We start from the raw sequence: 8,902 nt of genomic DNA, 5'->3' as shown, positions 1-8,902 counted from the left end.
AGCTGGGAGAGAAGGACACATTACAAGATGTGATCACAGCTGCTGTGTTGAGTCAGGACGCCCTTTTGAGATGTGCAGACTGGTGCTTCTGTGAGGGCAGCCGTGCTCTGCACCCTCACCACTAGTCTGGAGGATTTCCTGCACACAACCAAGTAGTGACACTACCTACTTCCTTGGGCACCGTCTTCTGTCTTGGAAACTAGTGGTGCTTCTGAAAGACTCCATCTGCCTATTCACTTTGAGTTTCCACTGCACTGGCATCTGGGATTCAAAACTATTCAATCCACTGACAACAGAGTCTTTCTTTAAAAAGAAAGAAAGAGAGAAAGAAAAAGAAAAACAACCACTCAAGAATCCAAACACTATCTAAAATGAAACAGAGAAACAGCATTCTTTCTGTCCTGTTTTTAAACAGAGCTTTCCACGCCCCACGTGTATATGCTATAATTAGAAAGTGTGTTGTAGAAAGGGTGTTATGATCACCCTCTAAAAATCTTGTTTTGTAATACTGACTTTACCATATGATATTAATTTGGAGAAAGTAAAAAACAGGAAAGCAGCTATAGCACAAAGAGGTCTACAATGCAGTGCTATGGAGTATCAGAGGTAAAAGGAATAGCTAAAATAATAATAATAATGTCTATTAATGTTTTTAGGCATGAAATTTAGTTTAAGTCCACATTGACTCTTCTCCAGACTATTGCAATAGACTGAATTGATTATCCCATTCTTTCCCTCCTCTGATTCAATCTCCAGAAATCATTGTCCTGAATCCCAAGTCTGCTCGTGCCCTTGTTCTGGTCAGAATCATTTTTGTAGATGCTCACCACCTACAGAATTAAGGACTGCTCCCAAATTTGGAATCCAAGCCACCTTCAGTCATTTTCTTCAGAGGTGATACTGCCTGCCCCAGGATGTGTTTGAAAATCTCTGGGGATTCTTTTCAGTGGTCAAAATGCCATGCAGCACTGATGGCTTTTAGAAGGCTGGGACCAGAGATGCACACTCCCTAAGATGACAAAGACCCATCCACCCCAAAAAACCAGTAGCATACCCATTGAGAAACTCGGAGACTAACTTTTCAAATTTCCCAACTTTATTTTCTACTCCTTCCTTTGTCATATCCAACTCTGCAGCCACCTTGACTAGTCCCATCTCTAACCTCAATTGGTGTACCCACAGTGGTCTCTAGTCTGAAATGTCCTTCCCAACTCAATGATCTTTGCCATTCTCAATCTTTCAAAACCCAGAATAAACTATTCCCATCGTACAATCAACATTAATTTCTCCATTTCTGTGGTCCCACATCACTTTGCTTATACCTCTACACTTATTGTATTCTGCCTTATATTATTGCCATTTTTATTACTCTATCTCCACTACCAAATAATACATTTCTGGAGGACAGGACCTGCCTTATTCAGCTTTATATACCTTGAACACTAAACACTGACTTAGTGCCTGGTACTTAGTAGATTTGTTGAATTTAATTGAATTACACTCATTATTTGTGAATATTTTTTTCTGTCAAATGTATGTGAGGACATTCTAAATTTTTTAAACTACTAGTGGATTTAACATGTAAAGTCTTATTTTATTAGTTCTTCCTAGGCAAAAAACTGTTTGAATAACTTGAAAAAAAATGGTTGGTTTCCTGCCCCTGTAACTGAGACAGGGTTAAATCCTTTTAAAAGAAAGAGCCAAAAGGATTTAGTCTCTCAAAAGTCACAAGGGAAAGGAAAATATATTTTTCTGTGTGTTACCCACTGAGATCATTGTGTACACATACCTCCCCAAATGACTAAACTTTACAAATTTCACTTGACTTTAATTCAACTTTCCAAAAAAAAAAAATTTTTTTTAAAGTCACCTTTGGACTGGGATGAAACGTGGAAAATTTCAACTCAAAGTCAGATTTTTTTTTTTTTTCTAGGAAGCTGTGAGCAAATAAAAATGAGGTTTGGTGGTAGCATTTTACCCATCTACCATAGACGGGTCACTGCCAGCACGATACTTGTTGATGAGACATTTGGCAAAAGGCCTGCTGCAGAAATACAGTCTGTGACTTTATTTTGCTGGAGATTTCATCTGTGAGGATTTTCTTTTCCAGTTACAAAGTTCTCCCAAGAGGGACATAGCTTCTTTTTGGAAACCTGTGAAATGTTGGCAAGTCTTGCCCTGTTTACCATGGAAATTTGTACTTGGATGGAATTACAGTGTATGACCTGGTACAAACATAGATGGACGTCTGATGCCTGCTATTTTCTCTTCATATTGATTTGAAAATTATAAGTCATAGAATCAGATCAAGTAACTTTGATCTTTCCAGTTCATTCGTTCACCGTGGCATACAGTCATATACCTGTATAGACTTGAGAATAGATTGGCAGATGACAGAACATATGTTACTATTAAAATTTATGGGATTGGTTCTAATTAATCTACAGAGGGTTGCCTGAAAAGGGAGTAGACTATTTGTAAGCATGGATGATTTAATATTGGCTTATCTATTGTTTTTTTCTTAGGAAGTTCTAAAACATCATATGGCTTCAAAATTGCATTGATGGGTTATATTGTTTTTAATGAGAAAGAGAAAAATGAACTAGCCTTGCCTGTAAACAGAAATTATCTGCTTTCCTCTAAATAACTGTTTAAAGCCTCTGGCCCAGAATTGTGTAAGAATTTGTTTTTATGTCTTTGGGAAATAGTTAACAGTCTCACTCAGCACCTCATCACTTCTTGCCAGGATTACTGCCATAGTTTATAACTTGATCCTAGACCACGGTTCTCCCACCCAACCCTCAATCTATCTGCCACACTCCTATTGGCACTGTCATTCAAAAATCAGATCTGATCACCCCCAATCCAATGGTTAAAACCCTTCAAAGGTTTTAGGAGTGCTTTTAGGAGAGAGTGCCAAGTTAGCATGGCATGCAAAGCTCTAGCCTAGCCTTCCCCCTTGCCTCACACTACTCTCACTCGATAGTCCACTGTATACATGTCACTCTCTAAGTTTTCACTCAGTTGTGCCTCTCTGCCTTTGAACCAGCTGCTCCCAAGCATATAATGTCACCTCTGGAACTCCCTGCTCTATCCATGGCTTGCTCCTATTCATCTTACAGCTCACGTGCTACTTCCTCCAGAAACCAACCCAAATTTTCTCATCTAGCCAGGGTGATGCCCACGAGTGTTCCAGTAACACTTGTGCTTATCTCCAGAATGGCAGCTATCACACCACATTGCATTTTAATAGCATGGAAATTCCAAGAGACCACATTTTATCCAGAGCCTAACAAATATCCTGGCATGTAGATGGTACTCAATATAAACTGATCAAATTGTGAATGAACAAAAGGAGAATGAAGGAAAAAAATGTTGAGGTTTACATTATACTTGTTTTTCTGGTTATACTTTGAGACACTGATAGTCTTGAATTTGCCATTTTGAAAGGATCTCAATGATCAGAAATTATTTTTTCTCTTTTTACCACTTTGAGAAAACAATGTAAATTTAAGAACCAAGTTGACTTCAAAGAAAGTTTAGGCAAGCTAAAAAGGATTGAAGAATGCTCTTTTCATGGCTAGCACAGCCATGACTCATGATCCCAAGAAACATCTGAAGCATGTAACAACTCCAAAGCATTGGGTGCTGATAAACTGACCAATGTGTTCATTCCTCGTCCATCTACCAGGCCCCACAAGCCTGAGAGAATGTCTCCCCCTCATCGTTTTCTAAGGAACAGACCTGAGTATGCTCTGACAGGAAATGAAGCAAAGATCTGCATGCAACAGTTCATTAAGACTGATGGCAAGGTCCAAGCTGATATAACCTACCCTGCTGGTTTAGGAGATTTCATCAGCCTTAACAAGACCAGGGAGAATTTCCATCTCTCTATGACACCAAGGGTCACTTTGCTGTTTGTTGTAGTACACCTAAGGAAGCTAAGTACAAATCGTACAAAGTGAGAAAGATCTTTGTGGGCACAAAAGGAATCCCTCATCTGGTAACTCATGATGCTCATACCACCTGCTACCCTGATCCCCTCATCAAGGTGAATGACACCATTCAGATTGATTTGGAGACTAACAAGATTACCCATTTCATCAAGTTTAACACTGGTAACCTGTATACGGTGACCAGAGGTGCTAACCTGGGAAGAACTAGTGTGATCACCAACAGAAAGAGACCTCCTGGTTCTTTTGATATGGTTCATGTGAAAGATGCCAAAGGCAACAGCTTTGCCTCCTGGCTCGCCAACATTTTTGTTATTGGTAAAGGCAACAAACCACAGATTATCTCTTCCCCAAGGAAAAGGGATCCACCTCACCATTGCTGAAGAGAGAGAAATAAGAGACTGGCAGCCAAATAGGGTGAAATCAGCTCTAGGTTATGTGATTGAAAAGGTCTTTGTACTTAACTGAAGATTATATGGCATTATTATTTTTTTTTTTTTTTTTTTTTTGCTCTACGCGGGCCTCTCACCATTGTGGTCTCTCCCGTTGCGGAGAACAGGCTCCGGAGGCGCAGGCTCAGTGGCCATGGCTCACGGGCCCAGCTGCTCCATGGCATGTGGGATCTTCCCAAACCGGGGCACGAACCCGTGTCCCCTGCATCGACAGGCGGACTCTCAACCACTGCGCCACCAGGGAAGCCCTATATGGCATGATTAAAAAACAAAAATAAGAATGGCACAAACCATTTAAGAACTTAATATTATTAATACAATCATCATTCAAATGATTTTGTGACCCTTTGCACTGTGTACATTATATTGACCAACCCCGAGCATCTAAAATAAAAATGTCAACTTTAGTTTGTGATGAATAAATTGCCTTTAGTTATTCCATAGATAGTGGCAACTATCAGGATAAAATCATTTTAAATTCACTTGAATATAAAACAATTAACATAAGTGATCTTCTTTAGCATTTTTGGTAAAAAGTATTTTATTAACTTGAACCAGCAATAGGGTTTACAAATCCCCCTCAGAATTGAAACAATCTGCTTGCAGGATCTGTGACTTTTCCACTTGTTTTGCTTCATTCCTGCATATGCATTGACAGTTCAAAAGCCCAGTCTTTAATTCTAGTGGCAATAAACTCAACTCCAGTCCAGAACTTGTACTACCTGACATCTTCCATCCAGTCTCCAAGGGATAAAAGCAGTGTTTGAAATCAGCCTTCTATGTAAAAAAAATCTACAGTGTGATATGAAATGCTAGAATGCTACAGTGTGATATGAAATGCTAGAATTTCTAGCCCCCAAAATACATCCCTCCCCACCTCCTGCCCTTACCAGTCAATAGCTGAAATTACTTTACCAAACAGAAACACACGGTATGAGGGAATAGTCTTAAGATGTCAAAGAGATTATTCACTGATTTAAATTCACACTGCCTATTATGTTTCCCTTTTTGCCTTATTTGCCAGGAGGCTCAGAGCCAAATTTATTATTCAGTTGTAGTAAAACTTTTCTATTTCCTGCTTCTGTTAGAAGTCTCATCCCCTTTTCTATATTTTATGGATTAATGTACCCTCAAAAAATCATATGTTGAAGCCCTAATCCCCCAGTGTGGCTAAATTTGGAAATAAGGGCTTCTAAGGAAGTAATTAAGGTTAAATGAGATCATAAGGGTGGAGCCCTGATCCTACAGGAGAAGTATCTTTACAAGAAGAGACACTAGAGAGCTGGCTACTCTCCTTTTCTCTCCCTCCCTGCATACACACCAAGGACATGTGAGGACACTGCAAGAAGGCAGCCAGGAAGAGAGCTCTCACCAAAAACCAAATGAGCTAGGATCTTGATCTTGGACTTCTAGCCTCCAGAACTATGAGAAAATTTCTGTTGGTTAAGCCACCCACTCTACAGTTATGCCCAAGCTGACTATTACATACACGATACATGTCTTCTCTTGTTATCTCTTTATTGCTTACCTGGCACCCAGTCTCTCATCTCTGGTCACCATAAACTCTGCTATGCTGCATCTCCTGTCACCCACCCACCAGTTATGAAAACTTGAAAAAATATTTCATAAACTGAATGAAATTAAGGAAGATAGTAACTCAGCACAATAATTTGGAGTCTACCCTCAAACTACAATTGCAACCTTAAAATTAACCTTGTCTACTGCTTTCCTAAGAGTGACCTCTATAATTTTATAAAAAGCAATGATGACTTTTTTCTTATTATACTTTAGTGTCCAGTTTTATAAGTGATGTTTCTGTAAAACTGGCAAAATTAACAAGCATGATACTGTGGCTTAATTTCATGGGATGGTGTGTCCTTATTGAACACAGAAACCACCTTACTCCCACCCCATTTTCTTTTCATGTTTTTCCATTTTTTCTAATGTTTAATGTGGTCCACAACCCTGCCCCATCCTTCCATTCTCAGGACTCTCCCTCCCAACACACACTGTCAGCAAATGATCTCAGTATTGCCTATTTCTTTGATATCATTCAGCTTAACTTGTGAAAACTGTCTTCTTCTCATAAGACATACTCCAGATAGCCAGACTGTAAGCATTATAAACTACAAGCTCTTCTAAAGGAAGTACAGAGGTTTAGAGCTACAACAGGCTAGTAGTGTTTGATTAATAGTTTTTGTGTCAAGAAAAACAAAAATCATTAAGATAATAAGTTTCCACTATAGCTCACATGCTTAAAACTTTCTTTAAAAATTCTCCTTGTAGGGGCTTCCCTGGTGGCACAGTAGTTAAACATCCACCTAACAATGCAGGGGACACAGGTTTGAGCCCTGGTCTGGGAAGATCCCACATGCTGCGAAGCAACTAAGCCTGTGAGCCACAACTACTGAGCCTGAGCTCTAGAGCCCGTGAGCCACAACTACTGAGCCCGCATGCCACAACTACTGAAGCCCACATGCCTAGAGCCCATCCTCCGCAAGGAGAAGCCACCGCAACGAGAAGCCTACACACCGCAACAAAGAGTAGCCCCCGCTCACCACAACCAGAGAAAAGCTCGCACGGCAACGAAGACCCAATGCCACAAAAAATAAATAAATAAAAATAAAGTTCCCTTTAAAAAAAAAAAAAGAAAAAATGGCCACTCTCCTACACCACTCACAGCATAGCATTTCTTGAGAACAATTTAGCATTATTTATTAAAAAAAAAAATTCTCCTTGTAAGTTAAAATGTTCTGTATTTGCATTGAATGAAAAATTGTATTACTGGAATATTTGAGAAAAATCCATTGAGACATTTTTTTCCTTAGGTGTGGAAGCAAAGAAATAATATTAAAATTTTTCAAAATTCAGTTATTTTTACAAAAACAACTGAAAAGTGGTTGAACTTTGTTGATTCCCGTGTGGATAGACTTCAGTGTGAGGTAATTTTCGTGAAACACAGGAAAAGTAATAAACTAAAGTTGAATGCGATTTGAAAATACTTATGAGCAACTAAAAAAAAATTCTTAAAGCTCTCTTGGATAAGCTTGTCAAGATTAGCCTCTTGGCATTTAGAAATTGAATAAAGTTAAATGACTCAAGATGTAATAGTGCCCAAATAGAGAATGATTATTTCCACTTAGCTGTGAAGCATGGATACAAGTATTCCTCTATACAGGGTATTAGAAAAGACCATTGGTCAGGAAAGTGAGCACCAGATATCACTTCTTTAAGAATTAAAGTACTTAGTGTTTTCTAGAAATGTCCCAGAAGAGCTTACCAGGCCTGACATTCACAGTCATCGACTCTCTCATACAGATCTTTTTAGTTTTCTACCCGACAGTCCTATCACAGAACCTAATCTCCAGAGAAACTGAACCCCTCCTTGACAGCACTATCTAATGTCTTCTACCCAATTTATGCCCTGTATCACCTTGCTCTTTTCTTCATTATACTTATCACTGTCTGAAGGTATCTAATTTATTTGTTTACCATCTGTTCCTTGTCTCTCAGAATGAAAGTCTCATGAGAACAAAGATTTTTCCTTGTTTAGTGCTGGCTATCCAGGGTCTAGGACAGTGTTTGTCACATAGTAGGTACTCTATAAATATTTATGGAATGAATGAATGAATGGATGAAATTTTTATTTCCCATAAACATCTGGACTTCACTGCTTCTGTGCCTTGGCATATAAATTTTCCTCCCTCTAGAATGCCTGTACTCTCCTTCCACTCTACATCTTCATGGTCCAATTAAAATTTTATAGCATCTAGGCCTGAGTGGGAATTAACAATGTGCAAGCTTCAGCTCCCTTCAAAGAGTGGAGGATATTTAAGGGATCAGCCTGTGATGTGTTCTTTTCACACACACAGACACAAAAGTGCACATGCACACACATACCTACACACAGACTAGCACAGTATCACTCAGTAAGCATTTATTACATTAATTAATGAGACTAGTGTACAATTCAAGTTCTAAATGTGATTTCATCTTAGCTAGAAATATAACAAGAAAAGTGGACCCATCATTTGGTTAGTGCTGTGGCATGGCAGGAGAAATATATCAATTACTTGTGTTCAGTTCACACAGAAACAGCAAGGGTGGCAAAATTCTGATGTAAATTCAGATCATTAGTTAATAAACTTTTGCTCAGTTGTCCCCTGCCAGGCTCCTGGGACATATCCAGGACTCCCTACGGCATTCCATGAGTGTTTGAAAAGAGAGAAGGAAAGAAGAAAAAACAGAATCTTCCCAAATCTACATAAATCTTCAGGGGCCTCCTGTCCATGGGTTTATGTCAGGGTGACCTCTGTTTTGCCCTGCTTGGAGAATCCACCTTGAACGGGTCAGTCGTGGTTTATGAAGGCAGAAAGAGAAATGCATTTGTTCATCTCTTGGACTGAAGGATCTTAGTACCAGGTCAGTCATTCTAGTCCCACTTATTTTTCCAACCACCAAATTCTCTTTTCTCATCCCTCTCCCTCCACGCACTCA

The 8,902-nt window shown here is 39.2% G+C and overlaps 1 pseudogene; it reads left to right on the top strand.

The window, feature by feature from the left end:
* Positions 1-3,591: 3,591 nt before the first annotated feature.
* On the top strand, positions 3,592-4,421 carry LOC136117871 (small ribosomal subunit protein eS4-like; annotated as a pseudogene).
* Positions 4,422-8,902: the final 4,481 nt, after the last annotated feature.

Source organism: Phocoena phocoena, chromosome 1 (assembly GCF_963924675.1).
Source record: "Phocoena phocoena chromosome 1, mPhoPho1.1, whole genome shotgun sequence".
Classification (NCBI taxonomy): Eukaryota; Metazoa; Chordata; class Mammalia; order Artiodactyla; family Phocoenidae; genus Phocoena; species Phocoena phocoena.
Note: the sequence above shows the minus strand (reverse complement) of the source record. Positions and strands in the feature narration are given on the sequence as shown.